Source organism: Hibiscus syriacus, unplaced genomic scaffold (assembly GCF_006381635.1).
Source record: "Hibiscus syriacus cultivar Baekdansim isolate YM2019G1 unplaced genomic scaffold, ASM638163v2 tig00112216_pilon, whole genome shotgun sequence".
Taxonomy (NCBI): Eukaryota; Viridiplantae; Streptophyta; class Magnoliopsida; order Malvales; family Malvaceae; genus Hibiscus; species Hibiscus syriacus.
Genome location: NW_024063269.1, coordinates 1 through 17,774, shown reverse-complemented (window position 1 = coordinate 17,774; position 17,774 = coordinate 1). Strand labels below are relative to the sequence as shown.

Here is a 17,774-nt window from a genome sequence, read left to right as displayed (position 1 = left end):
GGGGCTTCAATTATAAAGGCAAAAAGTGAGATTGAAAAATTAGGGCTCTCATTTATAAAGGTAAAATGTGCGATTGAAAAAAATTGTGGACTTCAATTATAAATGTAAAAAGTGAGATTTCAAAAATTAGTGGCTCAATTATAAAGATAAAAGGTAATATTACAAAAATTATGAGTTTCAATTGTAAAAGTAAAAATAATATTAAAAAATTAGAAGTCTTAATTAAAGAAATAAAAAGTATGATTAAAAAAATTAAGGCCTTGAGCAATCATTTAGGTTACTCTCCTTATTAAAAAAAAAATTAGTTGACCCTTATTCGCATATGTAATGAGGTAAGGGAGAGATAGGATAGTAGGCTGCTCCCAACGCCAGGTTCAGAGCAACTTCCTTATTAGTTGGCTTTAATTATAGGTCATGTATTTTATCTCTATGACAGTACGAGGAAAATGACGGCGACAACAAAATATTAATCTATTTTCAATCACTCAAGAAATACATGTTTAAAAGTTATATTTAATCATTTGTAATTATTCTATCTAAACACTATGAAATTTTAAGAAACTCATCATCAAATATATTACTTTAAACTATCAAAATAAAATTTATTTTATTTTAGTTCAACAACGTTTATAATTGTTTTCGTTTAGATAAAAAATTTATATTGTTTCCATTTAAATAAAAACACGATTCACAAAACGTACTTTAAAGATTTTTTACATTACATATCTTTATATTAGATGATAAAAATATTAATACGAAAAGAATCTAAAATATGAACTCATCAAGTGACTTTAGGTGGTAAAAGAAAAAAAATTATTTTTTCTAGAGGTTTTATATTCGAAGCTTTGAACATATATTATCTTATAATTAATCTAAACTATTAAAAAAATCTTAAACTTTATTTTTTATGATATTTGAATAATTTTTTAAATTGAAAGATATATTTCTGAATCTTTAGACGAATTATAAAAGAATTAAAATCTAATAACATACAGGTCAAGGTGATATTTAAAAGAGAAAAAAATATTTTTGTGAAAAAGTGTTTTAGAGGATACATTTTGATACAAAATGTTATTATATATATTAGAAAATCATTTTACGTGCGCATAAAAGTGTTTTATTAAAAAAACTTTTTTTTTAAAAAAAATTAATAAAAAAGAATTTCGTTCTTAATATGCATAATATAAAATAAATATCTAAATTATATTTTTTATTTAAGTATTTAAATTATTTTTTATCGATCCAAATACTTAATGTTCTCATCCTTATATTTTTAGGTGCTTCAATTACAACATCGACTTAATTCTGTTATTAAATAACACATATCGTACTTAGGTAATTTTGAAAATTAAAAAAATTAAATTATATATATATTAAAAATGTCCAAATATTTCTCAAATCTTAAAAATACCTCAAAACTTTGAAAATCCTTATTCCAATCCTTATGTCTACACCCATCACCATTGTTGCCACCGACTGAACCTCCACCCGGTGAACAACCAAAAACGACGACCCAGAACCCATAAACCACATCTAACAATCAATGAAGAGAATGTCAAAGTTAAACCCCAAATGAAGAAATCACGATACCTAAGTGACCCGATGATACCTAAGTGACCCGACGATACTTCCGACAACGAGAGCAACAACAACCGACAAAAAAGATGTCAAGGGTGACGAAGGTTACTATAGCCATGCTTGATACAAAATGTTATTATATATATCAGAAAATCATTTTACATCCGCATAAAAGTGTTTTTTTAAAAAACTTTTTTTTTAAAAAGATTAATAAAAAAGAATTTCGTTCTTAATATGCATAATATAAAATAAATATCTAAATTATAATTTTTATTTAAGTATTTAAATTATTTTTTATCGATCCAACTACTTAACGTTCTCATCCTTATATTTTTAGGTGCTTCAATTACAACATCGACTTAATTCTGTTATTAAATAACACATATCGTACTTAGGTAATTTTGAAAATTAAAAAAATTAAATTATATATATTTTAAAAATGTCCAAATATTTCTCAAATCTTAAAAATACCTCAAAACTTTGAAAATCCTTATTCCAATCCTTATGTCTACACCCATCACCATTGTTGCCACCGACTGAACCTCCACCCGATGAACAACCAAAAACGACGACCTAGAACCCATAAACCACATCGAACAGTCAATGACGAGAATGTCAAAGTCAAACCCCAAATAAAGAAATCACGATACCTAAGTGACCCGATGATACCTAAGTGACCCGACGATACTTCCGACAACGAGAGCAACAACAACCGACAAAAAAGATGTCAAGGGTGATGACGAAGGTTACTATAGCCATGCTTGATACAAAAGGTTATTATATATATCAGAAAATCATTTTACATCCGCATAAAAGTGTTTTTTTAAAAAACTTTTTTTTAAAAGATTAATAAAAAAGAATTTCGTTCTTAATATGCATAATATAAAATAAATATCTAAATTATATTTTTTATTTAAGTATTTAAAATTTTTTTTATCGATCCAAATACTTAACGTTCTCATCCTTATATTTTTAGGTGCTTCAATTACAACATCGACTTAATTCTGTTATTAAATAACACATATCGTACTTAGGTAATTTTGAAAATTAAAAAAATTAAATTATATATATTTTAAAAATGTCCAAATATTTCTCAAATCTTAAAAATACCTCAAAACTTTGAAAATCCTTATTCCAATCCTTATGTCTACACCCATCACCATTGTTGCCACCGACTGAACCTCCACCCAGTGAACAACCAAAAACGACGACCCATAACCCATAAACCACATCGAACAGTCAATGAAGAGAATGCCAAAGTCAAACCCTAAATGAAGAAATCACGATACCTAAGTGACCCGATGATACTTCCGACAGCGAGAGCAACAACAACCGAAAAAAAAGATGTCAAGGGTGACGAAGGTTACTATAGCCATGCCAACGGTGATAAGGTTATGGTTAGAATTTAGGGTTGCATTTAAGAATTTTTAGGAATTTGATATTTTTTTATAATTTTAGAAAAAATAGTTTTTTTTTTATAAATATAACAATTTTAAAGTATTTTTTAAAAATAAAAATTTGAAAACTATATGATCACGACATGTGTCATTTAATAATATGTTTTAACGTTTGTTATCATCATCAAGGAGTGTAAAAAGTATAATGATAAAAACATTATACATATAAATTAATTTAAAACATTTAACAAAAAATATAGTTTAAACATATATTTTATATTAAGTCTTATTAATCAATACTAAACTTATTATCAAAGAGAGAGGGAGGTGTCAACTCTAGAGATTGTTGACACATCCTTAAAACAGGTAAGCAGAAAGAGAACAAAATGAAAATGAAAATGAAAGAAAAATGGTGGGGGCCAGTATTACAAAACGTGCTTGTTCAGTCCATGCACATAAATAAAGTTAACAAATCTTTCTGGCTATATCCTCGTCTCCATTCCTTCTCTCTTTTTGCTGTTTCCGGTGAAACTGTAGCTCAACAATCTAACATGAATAACGGTATTATACCCAAGTTCTTCTCTTGTTGAGAGAGATCAATTTTATCCAACATCCTTTTCTCAAAACCACTTAAAAACCTTTTCTTTTCTTTTTTTATAAATGGCAGCCATTGCTTCTCTATCTGTGCTGCCTTCAGCACTTGGTTTCCCAAATGAACGCCCTTCTAACACTTCCCAATCTTGTTCGCTTGTGTGAGTTTCCCTTGTTCTTCTTCGACGTGTTCTTGGGGATTGAATAATAGTAGGGCTGGTACTCACCGTTTTGGGACGCTAGTGGTGGCTGCTTCTGGGGATTATTATGCCACTCTTGGAGTACCTAAATCTACTTCCGGTAAAGAAATTAAGGCCGCTTATCGTAGATTATCTCGTCAGGTACTTCATTCAGTTCAATTGTAGAGTTTTTTTTTCCTCTTAGATTTTGGAAGTTTGTTTATTTGTTTTGCATTTCCTTTCTGGGTTTTGTTGCTGGCTTGTTTTCATGTTGAAATAGTTAAAGATAGCCCAATAAGATGTTGGGTTTTTTTTTTTGGGGTTTTGAGTTATGATAAAGAGGCAATTTTTCCTAGCAGAATCCGAAAATCTAACCGAGACCTCAAGGCTCAGGTTTTAACTGTTGGAGTTCGCGGATATGAGTGAATGCTTAGTGGGAAGATTTTAGGCCTTACAGAATGTAGTAAAAGGAAAATGTTAATAATAAGGTTATGTTATTTTTAGTTTTTTGGTCTAATTTAAGTGCCTCATTTTTACACAAACCTTGTCTTCATTCATTGACTGATTGAATATAATGGGTTATTCTATTGAGATGCTCAGCATTATTGTTTACATGGAAAGTTTATTTGTGTTTAATTTGACTGCCTTTGGTGTCTTTCTCATTGTAGCTGATAGCCGGCCTAAATTTATATATCAATGACTAGAAAACCTTAAGCCTCTATGTCTGCACCAGGAAAAACTGTCTTAGATGTTTTGCTTTCTTGTAAGTATTCGTAGTCCACTTGTATGTAACCTGTTGCCAGTCAAAATATCAATGGCAGAAGAGCTATGATTAGAAATTTAAACGATTCTAATTGTACCTCATGCACCACTATCACAAGTAGGTGTTTTCTATATTATGCTTTGAACTTCCTGATCTGGCTTGATTCAATCAACCTATTTCCTTCCCTATAGGAAATAACCCTTTGAGAAGGCAAATTGGTGCTCTCCCTAGATGTTTGCCAGTTTAACTTCATTTTTTCTATTTGTATATGTCCTCTCATATAAATCTGAAGCTCCTAAGTTTGTATTGACACTGCACAATAATGAATTATCTATTTTTTTAACTTTCGTTTCATTTCTCTTTGTAATCCTGACATTGTAACTTCTCATCTTCTTTTGAAGTATCATCCTGATGTCAATAAGGAGCCAGAAGCAACTGAAAAGTTTAAGGAGATTAGTACTGCATATGAGGTATGCACCAAAAAAATTTAGATCAAGTTGCATTCATGTTGTTTAGCATTGACCATTTAGATTAAATGGATCGTGAGTAACAGCTTTCATATTTTTAGTTACACCCTTGAAATATTAAGTTATAACTTCTCTTGTTTATCCTTTGGCTGCATATAAGGGTCTTGATATTTATACTGTTGATTAACATGGTTATTTTATAGAGATATTTATTCCTTTCTGTGTTAAGGATATAGTTTTTGGCACCGGGAATACTGTGAATTTTCTTTCCTAGAGGTTTATTTGTTTACATTACCATACTCAAATTCATTCATCATATTGTCTTTTGAACAATGAAGTGCAACACTGTCCGGTGTTATCAGATGATAAAAGGAGATCATTGTATGATCAATACGGATAAACTGGAGTAAAGAGTGCAGTAGGAGGACAGTCCAGTGCTTATACGATATGCAGTTACTCGTGTGTGTATGTTTAATCGGGAATCATAATGGGAAGGGATATCTGGCATATGCTTGGAAGTCTAGGCATACTTTACCATGATAGTTTCTTCATTTAAATATATATTTCGGTTGTTTATTTCTAAATATTGGGTTGCCTGAGTGTAAGGGATTTAAATAGCGGTTTGTTACCGTAATAGTGCCCGCTATATAGCGGTAGCGGTGTCGTCTGAAACCGTTATTGCATGACCGCGATATCCACAATCATCGCAATAGCGTCTACTATGTCCGCAATAGCGATAAATGCAACGCAACCGAAAAAACAATTTAAATCCCCGATAATGTTACTTTGAATATGGAATTCACCTGATCATTGTTAGTCATTTTTTGTGAGATTGCCTGTCTGAGTCAGTATTACCTTTTCACTTGCCAATTTGTGATTTGTCTCTACCTTTAGGCAATGACTTTCTTTTGTTGCATAGTTCGGGGGTTCTCCCCCCTTATGGAGATGAAGGCTTTGATCGTTTCACGTTAGACAAGAAATGAAACAGTTGTGCACCATCTTTTCGGGAGATGTTATAAAATGCGTGGTTGATGCTCTATGAACTAGCATGCAATTAGCCTATGCAGCACCAGTGACTAGACATCTGTCTGTCCAAGTACCACTCGAGAATTATTTTTCTTCTCCTGCAGACTAATCCCTTTGATCTATATGAAACATTCTTTGGATCAAGTATGGGTGGTTTTCCTGGCATGGATCAAGCCGGATTCAGAACAAGCCGTCGAAGTACATTTAGTAAAGGTGATGATATACGGTAAGTTGAGATCTTTATTGGGTGTTTTAATGATTTTTACTGGTACTTCATTATTCACCTTGTTTAATCACGCCATTTTCCAATATTTTGAGTTTTTAATCATTGTTTTCATTTTATGCTCAAACATGCTTCTCTCTGCACTTTCCATTTTTCTTCATAGTAGAAAGAATACTACAAGTCAAACCTACAATATCTAATTAAATCCCTTTCCATCATATCATATATCACTTGCCTAAGTGCTCTTTTTGATAAGCTTCAAATATGTCTTGCAAGTTTTGTTATGAAGAAATATCGTTTATGTTAGATAAACCCTTGCTAATAATGTTAATCAAGATTTTTTTTGTGTGCAAGTTCTATATGTTTTTTTTGTATGCATCTATGCATCTTTGTTCAAAGGCTTTTATTATCAGTATTTTTCTGATAATTCCAATATTTTTCAGTTACAACATTACTTTAGAATTTTCGGAGGCTATTTTTGGAGCTGAAATGGAATTTGAGCTTTCCCATTTAGAAACATGTGAAGTTTGTCTTAGAACTGGAGCATAAAAAATGAGGATATTCTCAACTTGTGGTGGAAGGGGTCAAGTTATGAGGACTGAGCAGACACCCTTTGGCATGTTTTCACAGGTAATTGGAATTTTTCTTGCCTAATGAACTGATCATTTCTTGATGTGGCCTTTTTTATGTTTTAAGTGTCTAACTGCCTTTAGGATCAGGACCTTGGTGGTACTAGGCATTCTATTTAATTGTAGGAATGACCTACTATGTACTTGATATACATTTATTGTAGCCAATGGTGAAATTGAGGTTGGTTACCTGGATGATCGAAAGGTGGGATCGGTTCACTGGTTCTTGAGTTGGTTACATTATATGCTAACAAATCAAAAACCCTATTGTGTAAAAAAAGAAGTCAAAAGGAGAGTTTGTATTAGGAGCATAATTTATTTTTGAAAATGGAAAAAAATAAAGAACAAAATAGGAATATTTGTTAGATGTAGCAGTGTAAGAAGCTTGACACAATTACAATTAATAATCTCGAAATTCACATTATAAAATTCACAACTGAAACTAAAAACAACTCCTAGGATATTTATAACAAATAGCCTGGACTATTATTTGCTGAAAACAAAACTAAATTCCTATAAAATAGAGGATAATGGATAATATGGCTGAACTGAAATTGTGGAAACATCGAGGATATGCAGGTTGTTAAGGTAAGGTTTGCAACTCCTCTTTAGCATCATGTATATAATGGGAATCATGTAGGTCAAGTAGTTGAGAAAGTTGGACTTGGTCTTCCACTATCTCCACAAGGTCAGTGGAGCTGTATCTGTTTGACCCCAAAGATCAGTTTTGTACAAAAGAAATGTGTACTGCCTTACTGCTCGGAAATACCGAGAGTCATGTAGGCACATCTACGGAGGGATTTTTGTCTACCTAAGTAGAAAACTGACGATGCTGTCATGTAATGTATTACAGCCATTTAAATTGTAGTTTTATTATTGATTCCGAATGTTGGATTTGACTCAATAAATATAGAGGAAGTAACACCCAAGACTTTGTTCTGTTCTGTGTACAGAACAGAATATCAAAGGAGGCATTGAACATTACTAATATCTGTATTGGAAGTAGGAAGGGTTTGATGATGTGGCTTTTAGATTAGAAAGCAATCATGTTTAAATATAAAGATTTGATGAAATTTTAAATTTTTTCACAGTTTGTGGTTCCAACCTTGATTTCTGCTTAGAACCTATGTGATGATTTTATATAAGATGTTTCTTATATAGCTTCTCCATTGCAACACGTTAGGTTTCTGTTTGTCCAAACTGTGGAGGGGATGGTGAAATTATTTCTAAAAACTGTCGGAAATGCTCTGGTAAAGGATGTATAAGCGTAAAGAAAACTATCAAAGTCAAGGTTCCTCCTGGATTTAGTGCAGGCAGTATCCTCAGAGTTGCAGGGGAGGGTGATGCTGGACCAAAAGGGTATGTAGATGGACCTTTTATCGTGTCTCTAACCTTGATGATGTCTTCTGTTATTAAAAGCTGATTTCATTCTGAACTTGCATTTCCCCCCGATCATACTAGATAGGTTCTTCCTTTAAACTATAGTATTGGATATATATAAGCTCATTTATGTCAGACATAGTGAGCTGATATGAAAGTTGCCCATAGGTTTCTTGGCAGATACAGATTTATATTTGTTTTGGACATTTAAAGGGTAAACATTAGTTTAGTGGATACCTAGATGAAGTTAAAATGCGAACCAAAACTTATATTGAATCTCAATGAGTGCATTTCCAGTCTTGTCAAGTCAACAGTTGTGAAGTTTGCCTTAAGTTATGATGATACTGATTTTCAATTTCTCGAATTCCTTGACCATGTTGGATTGAGCTTAACTTCTTGCAACTGTACTATGATTTCACTGCTTTTATTCATACGGATGGACGGAGACAGACACACATATATGTTTTCATTGAAGTATTGCCGCTGAAATGTTGTTCATTGTCCTTTTTAACCATTCCACTTTATGTTCTTCCCTTTTGTTCTCAACTAGCGCTGTTTGATTTTTTTTTTTAAATTCTGTTGCCTATTTCTCTTGTTGAATATAATAAGCTTTCTGGTTTTTGCAGGGGTCTTCCAGGGGATCTTTATGTATATCTAGATGTTCAAGAGATCCCAGGAATTCAAAGAGATGGTATAAATCTTTCCTCAATGGTGTCCATTAGTTACCTTGATGCCATACTGGGGTCTGTGATCAAGGTAGTTCACTTTTCTCTATATCGTCATATATATTCATTCAATTAATTATTGACGCTTTAATTTTCATATCCATTCTTATAAATTAAATGGAGAAAGTTGTGTGAAAAAGCATGCATTTTTCTTTATTCATGCACGGTTTTGGAGAGTAATTTTGCATATGGTAAACACGAATGTGCAGAGTTTCTCTTTCATTGTTTGGTTCTTATTTGGTTGAAGATTGTTTTCAATGTTTTATTTTCCAATAGTTTACTGTGCAACCCTATTCTTATCCGTTATACATTACCTTACAAAAGCATGTTCTCAAGTTGCCATAACCTGGAATAACTTCAATCGTAGAGATGCATATCACATTATGCCAAAAAGACTCTTCTTGAGAAATCTTATCCTTGCTCTGCACACCTAAGAAGAGTTTTCAGTTTCCTTAGCTATATCTGCTAAGTTTTGGTTTGTTAACATGATATAAATATTTATGTTGGTGGCAGCTATATTCGTATTTCCCCGTCACCACTTTTCTTCGTTACTATGTTACTCGGACATGCGAGTGTTGGACCATATGTCCAGCACAGATATGTTCAATTTTTTCCCCAAGATTTTCATGTATTTGGAGAATTCTTGGAGGACCATATCCCTATACTCTTGTTCAAATATGCTTTTGATGCGGGTGTTGGGTACTTTAAGAAGAAGAGCCTGAGAACATATTTGTATCAAATATTTGACTCCTTTTCACTAAAACAGGTGAAAACAGTGGAAGGGGTAACAGACCTACAGATCCCGCCTGGGACTCAACCAGGGGATGTATTAGTCCTTACAAGAAAAGGCGCACCAAAGCTGAACAAACCATCTATACGTGGAGATCATTTTTTCACAATCAAAGTTACATACCGAATAGAATTAGGTACAGTATTAATTTTCTTATTATTTAATTATGTGGAAATAGGATTAGCCAAACTTTGTTGTGAATTAAACATATAATTGTGATTTTTTCTAGTTATTCCATTAGGACCATATTTGTCCAAAAACCACTCATTTACTTTTGTCCAGAAGTCAACAGAATCGAAAATATAGTGGTCTAGTTTATGATGTTGTGAAATTGCAAAAGTCCATGTTGACCTATTTTATGGTGGGAAATTAGGTCTTAGTGCTAGATGGAAAGAACACATTCTTTTTAATGGCCCAATTGGAGTTGAGAATGCTATATTAGGATTTTTGTTAATTGCACTTCTTGATTTTGAATCTTGTTAAAGAGTTGCATAAAAATAGTTCATGATGGGATATCTGAAAATTTGATTAAATTAGTTATGGCGTTTTACCAGAAACTGTAAAATGGTAATCTATATCATGCGTTTTGTGAAAATTGATCAATAGTTACAGCAGTATATTCTAATGATCTGGTCTGGACAGGCCAATTGTTGACTAATTTGTTCCCTCAACGGCTTGAATTTATCTAAATTAGGTATTTCCAGTAACCACATGCTGATTTTTTTCTTATATTTGCAGATCCACAGAACAGGAATTGCTTGAAGAACTTGCCTCTCTGAGCAATTCAAGCGGCAGTCGCTCTCGAACTCACCCCAGGACTCAGCCTTCGAGTAAGCAATGGCTTTTGCCTAGTGCAGAAGACTATTTAGTTGTTAGCGTGGAAGTCTTACGCACTGTCGTATAGCATAAGCTTTCCGAATTTAATTAATACCACTGTCAGTCTGGATTGTATGTATAAAGTTGTCTTCTTTCTCTTACATTCCGCAAGATTAATGCTGTGGTAATCATAGATATTAGTTGTTTATTGTTTGGATTACATGAATTTAATGTACATATTTACTCGTGCAGCCAAAGCTGCCGGCAGTAAGGTTGGTGCCGGTGCAGAGAAAACTGAAGTAACAGCAGATAAAAGTTTTGCCGGGTAATCTCTCTTACTCGCTGTGTGCATGCACATTCTCACAGGCTCGTATTTCTTCATGCATGTACGACTCCATATATATATATATATATATTAGATGCTGTAAAGAGAAACTTACGATGATATTTATTTTTGGCTTGGAGTGTGGAATTTTCGAGTTTGATGCACGGGGTATGAAACTGTACCGCCGCAGTCGTTTTAGAATTGCACAATCTGGAATTATGAAGCCAGATTTCAACTGTTTCTTTGATATGTCATTCACAGCAGATCTCTCTAGGTCGATATTTGCATTTCCATTGTCTTTTTCATTAGAGTTTCTTTGTTAGTTTCCGGTTTTATGCTTTTACAGTCGTAAAAAAAGCGATAGTTTGCAGGTCGACTGCAAATGGAGCTGTTAAATGGCTAAAAGACTTCAAATTAAAAATTATTGACAATTCATATCGCCATTAAAAACTTCAAATTAAAAATTTTTCACGCGATGCTTGTTCTCAAGACAAATTAATTATTCGACCATCATTTAAGATAAATTATGAATCTACCATTTTTTCTGGAATGGATTCATACTGATATATGTGAGACTGAACACCCTTCTAAAAAATCATTTAGATATTTTACGGTGTTAATCGATATATCAACTAGATAAACGTGTATCCTTGGTACCAACCTATAACTACCTGTTCAATTGATACAAAGCATACTGATTATGCTTGTATCAATTTATGAGATACAAAGCATACTTGATCGCATGAAATTTCTCATAACGAATCGATATTGATTATGCAAAAGGCAGAATCTCATATGGTGATTGTAATAATTTTTAAATCTTTAATTAATCCAAAAAAAAAATAATAAAAGAAAGACTTACTTTTCGTGTAATATAGGTAGTTAATGCCTATTTATATGGCGTACTCGATAATGATATTTACACAAAACTTTGAAAATATTTAGACCACTAAAAACATTTAGTTTAGGTTATTATGAACATAATTCAATAAAATTAAATAGATCCTTTCATGAATTGAAACAATCCAGATACATTAAACTTAATTGTCTCAGAGAGTACGCATATAAAAATGATTCTACCAACAACCAGTTAGTCTAGTAGAATGAGGCACTAGGTCCCTTAAGCAAGATCATAGATTCAAATCCTGGTGTTTACGAATGGAGCAAACTGGGTTAGGGGGGTCGTCCTCGCCTTTACAGTATCCGATCTGGATTAGTCGATCAATAGATCGGATACCAGTGATTAATTCAAAAAAATGATTCTATTTATTCATGTATTTTAATAAAGAATTTCGGGTCAGGATTTTCAACAATTATTATGTATGTTGATGATTTATATATCATTAGAACTTTTGAAAATATCTTTATAACGATAAAGTACTTAAAAAGGATTTAGAATGAAATATCTTAGAGTAATAAAATTTTATCTTGGGTTACATATTGAGCACCAAAAAAGAAGAATTCTTGTGCACCTAAGGAAAGGAATCTTTGTGCACCAAACGGAATTATAAAAAAAAAAATGCTAAGATGATCGATCGTACATTCATGATGCACACCCGTTGAGCACTCCGATAATTAATTATTATGTTACTCAATGTAAATAAAAATATTTTCTGTCATCGGAAAATAATGATCTTCTCGATCTTAACGTATCATACGTAAATGTTATTTGTGCATTGATGTATCATGTTAGTTATATACTATCTAACATTTCATTTGTTTTTAATTTATTGAAAATGTTTAGCTCATGTCTAGTTTACATACATTTGAATGAGATTAAACATATATTCCGTTTTATTACGTGGATCTAGACAAATTAGGGTTGAACAAAAATAATCTATTCTAATCGAATTATGTAATTTAATTCGATTCAAGTTTTTTAATTTACGATTCAATTTATGCATTTGACTTTATAGATCGTTTCGATTTTGATTTTTCATATGAAAATTGTTTGTTTCAAATCAAACTAGATTTAAAGAAAGAATCGGATAATGATGCAAATCATCTTTTTAGAATTCGTTAAACAACAAACTTAAATAAATAAGATTTTAAAAGTAATAGAGTAATATTATTTTTGTGAACTTAAACCTGTGTGTGTGCATTCAGTTTAAGCTTGAAGTCTATTTTCTTTGGATGTTGAGTTTAGAAAATGATGAACAATTAAAAATTAAAAAATCAGACTGAATCGAGCCAAACACACTCGTAAGAAACCCTACAATGTTCTTTGGTTAATCTTTAACTAAAAGACTAAATCAAACCGAATACACTCGTAAGTCAAGTTAAATTAGGTTCAATATTATCGATAAATTCCTTAAAGTCGAACAAAAAAAACTCGACCCGAGCCCATCAAACCCTAGACAAACATGTTGATTTCTTAGTTTGCAAGAAATGACTTGTTCCCTTTATGTCAATCTTAAAACTGATCCATAGAATGCTCCATGTGGATATATATATATATATATATATAGTTGGATCTTATGATAAGATTTGCAACATATTGTAAAGTCAAAATTTGATTTTTTTAATATATAAATAAAAAATAAATGAAAGTCTTGGTAGCTAACATCATGATATCAGTGCATAAATCCCCTCTAGTTTCATATTATTGTACTATAAGTAATCTTACAGGTTCAAAATTTTGGATGCTGATTCAACTTCAATGGAGTTGGTTCTCTTACTATGCCTTCTCTCTTTGCTGGTTTCTACGCAGATTCAAATGTAAGTCCGAAAATCTCATCTTTGCATAGATATAAGCATACAGAGATGGATTGAGGGAGTACGGGAGGATACAGTCGTATTCCTTTAAAAAAAAAATTCTTATATAATCTAGATATTTTTTATCGTTTATGAGTTAACTGCATTATATATCCTCAAATTATAACCTTCATTTTAAATTGGCCCTTCAACTTTTGAATATTCCGATTTCATCCTCAAACTATGACTTTTATTCTAAATTAATCCTTAAACTTTTGACCCTTCTAATTGCATCCCTAAAAATGACACTCTTTCTAAATTGGTCCCCAAACTTTTGAATATTCTAATTTCATCCCAAAATTCATCCAAATACGTAATTACTTTCAACCATATTTCAACCTAAATTTTATTTTTTAAAACATATAATAATATAACTTGGCCTAGTGATTTTATTAACAAGGGATGTGATTAGTATATAGTATATACATATTGTTGGGGGGAAATGGAATGTTCAAAAAGTTGGGGACCAATTTAGAATGAAGGTCATAGTTTAGGGATGAGATTGAAATATTCAAAAGTTTAAAGACTAATTTAAAATGATAGACATAGTTTAAGGATGAAATCGAAACAACTAATTTAAAATGAGGGGCATATTTTGGGGACACGCGATACAATTAATTCTTTTTATTGATGATTTAATCTTGTATCCTTGAAATTTTGTAATTTTTCACCCCTAATTTTTTAATAGCATAATATCAAAAAATGTCTAACATTTGACTGAATAAACATTTCGACCCCTAATTTTTTAGAGTATTTTGACACCCAACATTTTTTTTAGTACAAAATGCCCTAAGATTTGACTCATAGTCACTTTAACGCTTATTCTATCTTTTTGGAGTATTTTGGTCCCGAATGTTTATTTTAAGGGCAAAAAGACACTAATTCGGAGTGATGTTGATTAATGATTTTCATCTACATAGTAAACTATTTTATCTCAAAATGAAATGTTAGAACCAAAATATTAGAAATAAATACTAATCAAAATGACTATCTAATCAATTTTTTATTATTATATTATTTCTAATATAACTTGTAAAGTTTACTCTTGACGTATAATTCTACGTTAATCCATGTAATCATTTATATATATATATATGTTATCTTACCTCGATTAGATCTTGAATCCGTTTAAGTAGGATTGGTTAAGCCATGGTGGGAACATACTGAGCCGGAGATACGCCGACAGGGAAAGAAAGATAAGCCCCGAAACAGTTTCGAAGCTTAGATTGAAATGGAAATTCGATGCCGGAAGAGACATCACGGCGACACTATTGGTGTTCGACGGAGCAGTTTATTTCCCAAGTTGGGATGGATACCTTTACGCCGTGAAAGAATCCGACGGATCTCTTATTTGGAAACGGAATTTGCAGCAGTTGACCGGCATTAACCCGACCGGAGTTATATTCAATGTCAATGTCAATGTCACGGCTTCAAGAACAACGCCCACCATTGCTGATGATTTGCTCATCGTTGGGTTCAGTGGACCGGCTGTTGTTGTTGCGGTGAAGCAATCCAATGGGGACCTTGTTTGGTCCACCCTGCTTGATGATAACCCTGCTGGGTGATTCACCATGTCAGGGACTTACTACAAGGGGTTAGTCAATTTAAACTTAATTCTTTATTTAATGTTTTCAATTCAAATTTTACGAAAAATTCTTGTTTTTGGATTCGGTAAGCTAAGCACGATATAGATAAGAGGTGAATAATTATTAATAGATTACACTTTTTTTATTTAGATGAATTAGAACATCCAGAGATTAGTTGTTGACTAATATTTAGGTCTTTTGTCTTCTTAAGGTGATAGAGAGGGATTAAAAGAGAATAATGGATTTCTCTTCTCATAATCTTAGTCGAGAAACATTATAGCAACTCTTGATTGCGATTAGCAAGATATAAAGTTATTATAACTATCCGTTAGTTAATAGATTAAGTAGATCTGGTCAACTAATAGTAGTGCAGAGAGTCTACCCTAAAAATTTGAATTCTCTCGATTAATTACTCACTTTATTGGTTGTGCTCACCTTAAAATCTTATTTGTGCATACTTAAAACCAAAAATTTTATGTTATTAACACGTGTGTGCCATATGATCTGTCAAAAGTCATATCAAAATGTCGTAACTTTCCAATATTAAGTATTTAAAATTTTTTGTCCGAAGATGTTATTTTGAAGTTTTTCGAAATATCTGGAATGTAAAAGAGATTAAAGATTAGAAGATGTTTTTGAATCTTCCAAAGGTCTTTTAAGTATGGAGGAAATTTAGAAGAGGTACAACAAGTATGAGTTATGACATATAAAAAAATAGAAAAAAAATATTAATATACATGAATATAAGAATACAATAAAATCTATATAAAATGCAGCTTTTGGATGGCAAATTCATTCTTATAGTTTGGGATCAAAATCAACCATGTCGACGTATATGAATTTGTAATAAACCCTAGTATATTAATATCTCGTTCATTTGTTTTAAACCAAGGAATTTTTACGTGGGCAGTGGGCACATCTTCACAAAGAAGAAGACCTAAGCGTTGAACAATGCTGCATCTTTAGAGGAAGCTTCGTCAAACTAAACGCAAACACCGGAAAAATCTTGTGGCAAACCTTCATGTTACCCGACAACTTCGGCAACCGCGGCGAATATGCCGGAGCTGCCATCTGGGGCAGCAGCCCTCCGATCGATGCCGCGAGGAACCTTGTCTACATTGCCACCGGGAACCTCTACTCGGCTCCCCAAAACATAACCGATTGCTAAGAGAGACAAAACAATCAAACCCAAGTTCCTCCTACGCATTCGGATGAATGTATCGAGCCTGATAATCATTCAGATTCATTCCTGGCCCTTGATCTGGACACTGGAAACATCAAGTGGTTCCATCAGCTTGGGGGCTTTGATGTTTGGTTTTTTGCCTGTAATAACCTTTCGGTTCCTGATGCTGATTTTAGCGAAGCACCGATGATGCTAAGCATAGACGTGAATGGAACTGAGAGAGACATCGTTGTTGCAGTGCAGAAAAGTGGATTTGCATGGGCTTTGGATCGTGATGTCGGCAATATTATCTGGTCTACGGTAATGTACCTGAACCCTTCTACGTTTAGTTTATTGGCTACTTGTTTACGGAGATATGATATCTTTTGGAGAAATCTTCTGAAAATAGTATATTCGCTTGCGATTAAACTTGTGATAACCTTGATTTATCATAGTCAATATGCTCTGATAATTGTAATTATACTAATCAACAAACGACCATCGTCATAAGTCTGATATCAATCGACCTACAGTCGAAATAATTATAGTTGAAAAAAAAGTCAAAAAGGAGATCTCATTTTCTCTCTCTAACTATAATCTAGATTATTCGTCTTTTTTCTCCGCTATCTTTCTCCTTTCAACTTCTATAAAAAAATCAGGCTTCCTCGCCCATGCAGGGCGTTAGAAAAAAAAAATCCTCCTATAGGACTCTAACAAAATTATTTTTTGAACGGGGTATTTGCTATAATAACCTCATTGGTTGTCAAGTACTCCATAGATCGCCAAGTGTTCCTTGCGACAAAGCCTCTTCTATTGCAGCAACTCTTTTCTCTTCTCTCGTTGTTGCAGCTCTTCTCTCGCATGCATGGCCCATGCACGCTAGGTAGGTCGTCGTGTGCTCCTGGAGACCTATGGAGGTCACTATAGCAATCATCCTACTTAAGCAAATAATTGTTCAACTACACTATGTGAAGATTTTTTCCCCATTGCATTATTCAACCACTTTTGCCAAAAAATCATCCATTAACAATAGTCTTTGCACTGGCCACGATTCTCCTTCCAAATCATAAAAGAACTATCGACGGCCAGCACAATCCATTTATTCTCCATCTAGTTTGTTAATAAAAATAAGTTTATCTCGACTGTTGACAATTCACCTCTTTTGATTTGGAAAAAAAAATCTCAATTAATGAAAATTTCATCGTGAATCAGGATTAATTCGCGTGAGTTGAGAGAATAGTGGTAGAAGAAGATGAACACTATAGGTTTAAGTGAGAGAACAGATAAAAAGAGAGAATCCCCTTTTAACCTTTCTTTTAGGATATAAATATTCCAACGATTGGTGTTAGACCTACCATAAAAAAAATGGTTGTCTCTTGTTTT

At 32.6% G+C, this 17,774-nt stretch overlaps 2 pseudogenes; both read left to right on the top strand.

Moving 5' to 3' along the window:
• The first annotated feature begins 3,571 nt into the window (after positions 1 to 3,571).
• On the top strand, positions 3,572 to 10,671 carry LOC120175828 (annotated as a pseudogene).
• A 123-nt stretch (positions 10,672 to 10,794) lies between these two features.
• LOC120175822 lies at positions 10,795 to 16,712 on the top strand (annotated as a pseudogene).
• Positions 16,713 to 17,774: the final 1,062 nt, after the last annotated feature.